At 40.1% G+C, this 9,839-nt stretch overlaps 1 long non-coding RNA gene across 1 annotated transcript; it reads left to right on the top strand.

Annotated features, from left to right (window-relative positions):
* The first annotated feature begins 3,536 nt into the window (after positions 1–3,536).
* Positions 3,537–9,626, top strand: LOC129436505 (uncharacterized). The gene is made up of 2 exons (XR_012365572.1): positions 3,537–5,175; positions 5,330–9,626. It is a non-coding gene; the product is annotated as an uncharacterized lncRNA (long non-coding RNA).
* The last annotated feature ends 213 nt before the right edge of the window (positions 9,627–9,839 follow it).

The following is a 9,839-nucleotide window of genomic DNA, read 5'->3' as shown; positions in this document are numbered from 1 at the left end:
GTTACTCCAGGTGGAATATTCCAGTAATTAGTGTATTAGTGGATATAGTGTTGCAATTAGTTTCCAATTAGTGACTACAATGTGGGATTAAAAAGTTTGTATAAATGACAAGTATACAAATGTCTTTGTTCCCTCCGGCTCAGTTGGATATTGAAGTTCCTATTGTTTGTCTTTTGAATTCATAAAACAAAACAAGCTACATTCGAATTTTGGTTTCCTACGCAAGTGTTTAAGTGTCCCAAGGGTAACCTATTCTTAAAGTGCAATTGGTTTAGTTTGGTTTAAAATGTTACATTACATAAACAGGAGATACACAAATTAGGAGTATCATAGATTGATTCCACTATTTGACATGACCTTACTTCTTACTTAGTCAATATTAAAAATGTCAAGGTTATATTTTAACCTTTAATTATGTAGAATGTAGAAAGTTTATTCACAAAAAAAATGACTTTAGCTGGGTTTTTACAGGCAGGGTCATGGGTTACACTTTACATGTCAACAAACTTTCAGAGTATTATGCTGCATACACACCAAATGCGAAGCATCGCATTCCTCGCTATAAATTACTTGAGGGATTTAACTTCGTGTCATGCTAATTTTTCCCTTAAAGCAACACTATGTAGTTTTTTTTACCTTTAAATAATGTCTCTAAAATTATTTAAGTGATAGAACAACTTTTAACTGGACAAATTGTAACCTGAGCAGCCTCCTAGGTGCTACAAGCACACTCTGAAAGTGGCGGTGGAGGGTAGGAAACACAGCCCCGCCCCTCCCCCTGCCTGCAGAAGAGTGTCTGATACCAGGCACTGTTGGGCTGCAGTCACACCAAAAGCGTTTATGGCAGTTGCAGGCGCCTTTTTTGAATGATATTCTATGGGCAGGGCGCGTTTGCGCGCTGTTTATGCGCGCCGAGCGCCTTGCGGTTTTTTGCCGCCTGCCGCGCACGCGTTTTTGAAGGAGCGCTGAGAGCGGAGAAGCGCCTGACGTCATTCGCGTCTTCCATTGTCCAATCGAATGAGGGGAAAGGCGGGCCTTACGTTGTAGTGAGGGAAGTTTACAGTTGCTTTGAAGAACCGGACTCCACTCGCTCACTCTCTCCTTCGTGTTTGTGCACCTCTCATCCTCAAACAAGGTCAGAGCAAGCGCCCTCTTTTTAAAGTTTCTGCTAATATGACAGTTAACAGCAAAAGAGCGTTCACGCTTCAATATTTGATTGACAAGACAGCTGACTCGGTGGTTGCTTAGCAATATGAAAAGCCGCGTCGCACTGCTCTTTTTTTAAAAAGGCAGTGCGTCGCGCCTTGCGTTTGCAAGCGTTTAAAGCGGTTTCGGTGTGACTGGCCCCTTGCACTTTTCAACCACATGGGGGAGCTGTAAGTCATTTTACATGGAAACTACATAGTGTTGCTTTCAGTTGATTATTTTCATTTTTTTTTTTTTGCATCACTCCCACATGAGTTTTTTGTCTATTCACGACTTTACATTGATTTTGTATGTAATTTACTCGCACAAATAGTTGAATTCACGTTTGGTGTGTATGCCCCATTAGTTAAACATTAGTGGACTGTTAGTAGAATAAGTTGACATGCACTTGTCTAATCTGTTAGGGAACTATTACAATTAAGTGTATGTAGATATTAAGCAAACTCTACTCTAATGAAAGTCTGCTGACATGTAGGTGCGGCGTTCTTATAGTCAACAGAAAGTCAATGGACACCTTTAAAATAAAGTGATACCAAATGATGATACTGAATTATACAAATATATGTATGTCCCATTTTAATCTCGTACACAGGCCATCTATATACTTAGCGTCGACACAAACACAACATAAAGCCTGCGTGAAGCTCATGAATTGAGCGATAAAAAAACATGAGGCTTCAGGTATTATAAATTACTGAGGTCTACTCTCTTCTCACAAGACTATAATAGAATAAATCCAAAGATATGTTGCCAAGTTGGGCTGTATAATGGTCTAGGGTCATAGAGTTTGTTTTATGATAACGTTTTTGCTAGCTGCGCCACAGCTTGTTAAATTTAATGCACGGAGTGTAACAAACGAGGGGTCGCGCCCCGTCCGGATCTGCATTGTCAACACAAATCCACTCTGTGGTTTCAATATGATAAAGTAAGACAAAAGACCTCACAATAGCAAATAATTTATAGTAGTGTATTAATTACATGGTCCAATAAAATGTTAGATTGTGGGCGGGTGAGGGGGAGTCTGAGAAACAATGAGATTTAAAAACACTGCCGAGTTGAAACGTCTTGTAGCTTTCACAAACGTAGCTGCGCTTTCAGTGGGATGCAATTTCCTCAGTGATCCGGATTCGGCTATGTATCCTTGCTATTTATAAAATATCTTGTTAAGTCCCGGCTAATAAAATAGGGCTGAGGATTTCCAGCATAATTATGCTGAAATTAATGGAAATCACCTCTTAAAGGAACATTTACCAAAAAGTTAAAGCTGCAATATGTATGATTTTTGTAATAAAATATCCAAAAACCACTTGCACAGTGTAATATACATCATGCAGTTATGTACTTACATTATTTATAAATGCAGAGAAATTCCTATTTTAAATAATGGCTCGTCCTTTGTCATTGTCACTGTGAGAATCTGAAGATGCCCCTTCCCACCCCCACTATTTACTTTATAATCTAAACCCAGCATATTCATGTATATCCTGCTTTCTATGAAATTTATGCTTGTATGCATATGAAGCATCCTTCTTTTGAGTGGTGTCCTTTCCTATGGTATGGTTCCCATAACAACTTTATCCTGTGCCTTAGGTTTCAAATGTATACACTGTATATCGTAATGCAACATGTTTAGAGTATATGTCTGCTTATGCCGTGTTCACATAATTGTTTAACATATGCTGTCCAGCTCTGAGCTGGTTCACTCAAATTTCCTCTTGATGATTGATGATCTTGCACTTACTATGTTGGGAGGTATTACACCATATCCTCTAGCTTTGCTGCAGGTTGATTGTGGTTGGGTCAAGTAGGGTAGGCTAAGGACATGTTCCAGACCCAACTTCTCTGTTTTAAGCACCACTTCCTTGCACGTAGGTAGAACATAAAACTGTCTAGGATTGTTTGCTGAAAGTGCATGCTTGCAGGGTTAATTTATCACGTGATTGTTTGTCTCGACGGATTTGCTCAATGTGTTGATCACAAGATTATGACTAATGGTCCCAAGGTGACTAGCATTTCCTTTCTGTATCCTATATAAGCTGTAGGATGTCTAATAAACTTTGGTCTATGTTTGAACTGCATCTCGGTGTCAGTGTCTTTCATGGTCCCCTGATATATATCAGACTTCTCTGCTGCTCATCTCAGACCTCATCGAACTTCCTCAGCGCAGAAAACTAAAGAAACTTTCATACCTCTAGACCTGCTTAGAATTAGATTCTAACAGTTGGGCGCTCGTCCGGCGAAAGGGGGGAGACCCTCCGACAGATCCGGAGACCGAAAATTCGAACACCGCAGATCGGGAAGGACCTACAAAAGGGGTAAGTGTCTGCGATATTTCTAATTTTGAAATACAGCGCTTACCCCCTGTAGTGTCCGGTCTTGTGACTCGAGACAAGATTTTTAATTCACTCGGGGCCGAAAAGGCAGGTAGCTGATGCTACAGAATATAACGAGTGAGGTGCTCGCTTCGAAGGACAGAGGGATTTGGTCGAGATTAAATTCGAACACGAAGTTCCGTGAATAGCTGGAGTTGAATACTGCCAGCTACATAGCTAGACTATGGATCGAAGCGAAGTCAAATATACAGCCTGAGCTCACTGTATATTTGGGATCGCGGTGTTGGTAAATTGTTATTTAATCGTATATTTTACGAGTGCGGCCCGTTTTGAATAAGCTGATTGGAAATAAGCTAACAGTAAAAAAGCTATTATTTGTATATGACCCTTATTGAATGAAATTGTGAACAAATAAAATTCGGACTAATTCGCTGAAATTGAATTTGCAATTTTGAAATAATAAATTGCTAAATCGATGACTGAATTTTACAATACGAATTGACAAATGAATGTCTAAAATCTACGAACGGTACGAAATTATAACTGAGGCTGAGCGGAGGAGCACAGAAAAAACCCGGGTGTTTGTCTATTGCTTATTTGTGCTTATTGCTGTTTGCTTGTTATTGCTGCTATTATTTGTTTACATTGTGTTGAAGATGGATGATTCTGCTACGGCCAGGCAAAAGCCTGATGAATTTATGTATACAAATAATAGAGGTTTTTATGTTGAACTGTACGTCACTTAGCGGTTAGTAATATAATAACTTTGCATTGAAAAACCCCAACGCAAGATGCGCTGCCATATTTTATATCGAATAGTAGGCTAACAGCCTAAGTTTATCGTCGCCACAAATTGCTGTAAAATACGTGAATGTTTTGCAATCTCACAAGAGGTATGCACACGTCACAGGGGCAGATTTGTGCTATTTTGTTGAAAACATTACCGATGTAACAAAAAACATAACTGATACGTGCCGCTGTCTGATTCGGGAAAACCATGTGACTGGAGGTGAGGGGACTGCAGCCTCTCGCAATCCACTCACACGGGAAGATCATGAATATCATGATATGCTTTTTTGATCAGCTGCGCGTTCTTCTAAATAAACGGTTTGGCATTTACCAGTATTTATCATTTGCATTAAACGGAAAGATAAAACCAAATGAAACTGCCTCTGAATTTTGCACACGTTTTAAAGCATTATGAGTCTATTCTAGATTACCGATTGACAAAGTCTGAGTGCGCTGTTACAAATATGCTGTTGAATAACATGAATCGTAGGTACCGGTAAGTGAAATCTGTTGGATATGAATGTGAATAGATTGATTTGTGAGTCTGATGCATCTGGTGAACATGCTATGTTTTCAGTGCAAGTCTCATCGAACGGGAAAAGGTTGCTTAAGCACCGGAAAGGAAACTGAGATTTGATATAATGTGTTATTATGTGGACAAAGGGGCCACATGAAATGTGACTGTCGTTCAAAAGGGGGGTGAAATTTTATTCCAAGGGCGCAACCACGTAGACAGTCAATGCAACAGCCAAAGCAAGTGCATCAGAAACTATCTGACAGTAATTACCAGACAACTGGCATAACAAAACACAATGAAATGTTCTGACCCATTACACCACCTCTGGAGGTAAGAGCTCCAGGTGTCAAACCATTTTTTTCTTCACAAATTTCAAATCATACCAGATGTTTGTCTTAATTTGCTCGGGCGATACATAATGCATAAGTTAAAAATGGAATTTCATGATTCTCATGTTGTTTTCTCTTTTATGTCATGTTTACAGACATACAGTGATCCTCTGCCTATGGGGGGAGGAAGTAAGAAGGCCGACCAAGACCCAGTAGCCGCCCGCATACCACATGATGTAGACACCTTGACTAACCCATGCCTATGAACTCAGTCAAACAATAATACAGGTTTCATTGATATGAAACCATACAAAGTTAAACTTAAACCTGTGTACATCAAACAATATCCTTTGTCAAAAGAAAAGGAAGATGGCATTAAACCTATTATTTACCATTTTGTTTAACAGGGTGTCCTCGTACCTACTCGCCATACAACACACCGATTAACCCGGTGGTGAATGCTGATGGAAAGACATAATGTCTTACACAAGATTTAAGAGCACTCAATAAACTGATAATTCCTCTGTCTCTGATTGTTCCAGATGTGCCGACTGTTATAAATTTTATACCATGCACACATAAGTATTTCTGTCATTGATTTGTGTGCTGCTTTTGTTTCTCTGTTCCAGTGCATCCAGACACACAGCCACTGCTAGCCTTATAGGATAGGGGGTGCAAAAACTAAGAAGGGTATGTTGACTCACCATCCGTCCTCTCCGCTGCAGTGGAAAAAAGACATTGAAAAAAAAAAAATCAACTTCCTATTTTCGGGTTTGCTGTCTGCTGTATGCCGATGACATCATGGTCTCTGCTCTGACTGAAAAGAACTGTGAGAAAGCCTCCATTATCGTCTGCAATATTCTGGTGGACGCTGGTTTCAAAGCATCAAAAAACAGCTCCAGTGGGTCAAGAAAAAGTTCTCGTGCCTGGGTCACATCATAATGCCAGGTCTTCAAAAAACCTCCACAGTTCAGATTGAACTGATCTGGAAGATTAAATTCCCACGAACTGTGTAACAGCTCCAAAGTTTTCTGGAGTTCATAAACTGTTGTCGCTCATGGAAACCTGAGTGTGCTGCCCATGACGGACATTTGCAGAGCCTGATTGATCACAAGGCATCGCCTGCATCACTGATATGCTGGACTGATGAAGCAGAGACTCATTTCATGGCACTGAAACACGCCATTACTGCGGCCACAACTCTGGGCCATCCGAACTATGCAAAAACTTTTTACCTGCATGCGTGAGAGGCGAAGGGTGTGGCTCTGGGTATCCTTTGGCAACAACAAGGTTGCACTTATAGGCCAGTGGCATATCTGTCTAGAAAACTAGATCATGTAGTTCCAGGTATGCCTGAAATGTCTTTATGCAGTGGCTGCTGATGTTCTGTTTGTACAGGTGGCTGAGAGAACGGTGCTGTCACAGTCAATGACTCTACACATCACATCAAGTAGGTGCATTTTTACACAACACAGGATGGCACAGAGGCGATTTGGGTATGAGGCTACGCTGTTGGCAACCAAAAATGTAACGATCCAGCCCACTTTTAACATTAATTCCACTTTTGCTGGGAGTTTTGGGACTGGTAGATATGACTGAGCACGATCTAAAACATGATTGTATTGTTGAATTGACCACTTCCTGTTCCTCTAGGGCCGATTTAATGGAATCGCCCCTAGATGGGGGGGTCAGATCTATGTGGATGGCTCATATACAAAGCCATCGGACGGTGTCTACCTGTGTGGTTATGCTGTGGTGTCGGATACTGGTGAGGTTATTGAAGCCTTTGCTCTAAATTGCAACTCAGCACAAGCTGCAGAATTGGTATTTCTATTACGAGCTTGTGAGCTAATGAAAGGAAAAAAGCCACAATCTACACGACTCAAAATATGTGTATTCTAAATTTTGTAAAAACATGGGAAGCCTGAGATTTTAAGACAGCAGATGGTAAGCCTATAGTTTATTCAAATTTGATATGACGGTTGACAAAAGCAGTACAGCTACCGTCTGAAGTGGCAATAGTGAAAGTAAAAGGTCATGAATCAGGAAATGATGACCAGGCTGTGGGAAACAAGAAGAGCAGATGAGGCTGCAAAAGAAGCAGCTCAAGCTCAAATTAAATCACTATTTGAGTATGATGTCAAAACAGACCTTGCTATGGTTGTGCAAGTGACTAACATGATATTGATATAAAATTTTTCGAATATTGGAGCAAATATGGATGTGCACCAGATGAAAAGGGAGTCATGAGAGACGAGAAAGGAAGAGTAGCGTTTTCAAAACTGGGACTGGTAATTTTAATAAGATATTACCATGGTCTATCATATACCAGTAGTACAAAGGTGACACAAGCAATTAATCCATTTTATTATATTGCAGATAAAAAGAAAACCAACAAATTGATTTTGGACTCATGTTTAACATGTGCAAAATTGAACCCGCATCGAAAACCAAAACATGTAGCGTTGCCACACTTGAGGCACCTTTTTAACATGATCAGATTGATTTCACGCATGCTGCCGATTGGAAATTTGAAATATCTTTTTTATCCCATAGAGGATGCGCAAAATTTTGACAAAAGGAAATTATTCCTCGTTTTGGCATACCAAAACAATTGAATCCGACAACGGGACATTTTTGTGTCCAAAGTAACGTAGCTCTAAGCTAAAGCGCTGTCTATTGATTGGCATTTTAATATTAAACGCGAAAATTAAACAGAGGATAACCAAAGCTGCGTTAGAAACAGAAAAAAGGGTAGATTTGCTACCTGCCTTATTATACGAAATAAGAATGACTCCATCTTCAACCAAATAATTGTCTTCATTTGAAATACTAATGGGTAGGCCATTTCCCACCCCGTGGGTCAAAGGCCGCGCAGGCGTTTCTTCCCCAGGTGACCTGGAGGTGATACAAGAAGACTACGTGGTGTCCATAATTGAGAAATTGAACTCTATCTGTACTAATTTTCTTTGTCTCTCCCCTCAGAAAAGCCAACTTACATTTTGCTCCAGGACAGGTTGTTCTAAATAGGAGCCTGAAGCCCACGTTGGTATGAGACCCAAAATACCTCGGCCCAGACAAAGTGATGGCTGTGACAAAGACGGGAGTTCTGATTGACAACCAGCTACAGTGGATTCATGCCTCAAGGTTGAAGTACCACTCTGCCACGGAGCAGGACACCGGAGACAAACCCAGACAACGACTGCTAGTCATGGAGACCAACGGAGAACAACGAGTGAGAGATCTTGATGGAAATTCCACTGCCGAGAGGATTCGAACCGTGTATAGTGACCAAAGCTTTCATCATCTTCAGCGAGCACATTGTGGAAGCAGAGCAAAGAGTAATGGAAGACAACGAACGCATCACACAACCGACCCTGCAAAAGGGATTCGTAGATCATATGCTGTGGTATATGTGTTTATTTTGAATGATGGTGATCTGAAAGTTTATAGGAAAAAATTAAATAATAAAGGTCTTGGTTTCTTGAAGAAAAAAAGGGGTAATTTAGTAAATTGCAATTTAATAAACTATTTGTAACTATTTGATTTCTGAAATTAGGAAATGTATTTTCTTAAAGTATATGAAACCAGTGCTTTCCAGATGTGTACCCATAACCCTGTTATATACCGTGAGAAATTGAGGGTAACATTAACTGTGTAGAACAAACAATGCATGCCATAAATAATGTATCTGAAGTAAATGGATTAGTGATAATTCGACCGATTGCAATTTCTGGGTGTGGGAAGAATTGTGATCCACTATCGTGTATCAAAGGGGCCATTGTGAGAATCTGAAGATGCCCCTTCCCACCCCCACTATTTACTTTATAATCTAAACCCAGCATATTCATGTATATCCTGCTTTCTATGAAATTTATGCTTGTATGCATATGAAGCATCCTTCTTTTGAGTGGTGTCCTTTCCTATGGTATGGTTCCCATAACAACTTTATCCTGTGCCTTAGGTTTCAAATGTATACACTGTATATCGTAATGCAACATGTTTAGAGTATATGTCTGCTTATGCCGTGTTCACATAATTGTTTAACATATGCTGTCCAGCTCTGAGCTGGTTCACTCAAATTTCCTCTTGATGATTGATGATCTTGCACTTACTATGTTGGGAGGTATTACACCATATCCTCTAGCTTTGCTGCAGGTTGATTGTGGTTGGGTCAAGTAGGGTAGGCTAAGGACATGTTCCAGACCCAACTTCTCTGTTTTAAGCACCACTTCCTTGCACGTAGGTAGAACATAAAACTGTCTAGGATTGTTTGCTAAAAGTGCATGCTTGCAGGGTTAATTTATCACGTGATTGTTTGTCTCGACGGATTTGCTCAATGTGTTGATCACAAGATTATGACTAATGGTCCCAAGGTGACTAGCATTTCCTTTCTGTATCCTATATAAGCTGTAGGATGTCTAATAAACTTTGGTCTATGTTTGAACTGCATCTCGGTGTCAGTGTCTTTCATGGTCCCCTGATGTATATCAGACTTCTCTGCTGCTCATCTCAGACCTCATCGAACTACCTCAGCGCAGAAAACTAAAGAAACTTTCATACCTCTAGACCTGCTTAGAATTAGATTCTAACAGTCACCTATCAATTAAGTAAAATCCACACTATCCTCGAATATTCGCTTTTAGAGACTATGGCAACACGTGT

This window comes from Misgurnus anguillicaudatus, chromosome 3 (assembly GCF_027580225.2).
Source record: "Misgurnus anguillicaudatus chromosome 3, ASM2758022v2, whole genome shotgun sequence".
NCBI lineage: Eukaryota > Metazoa > Chordata > Actinopteri > Cypriniformes > Cobitidae > Misgurnus > Misgurnus anguillicaudatus.
The sequence above is the reverse complement of the archived record's forward strand: the minus strand, read 5'-3'. Positions and strand labels throughout refer to the sequence as shown.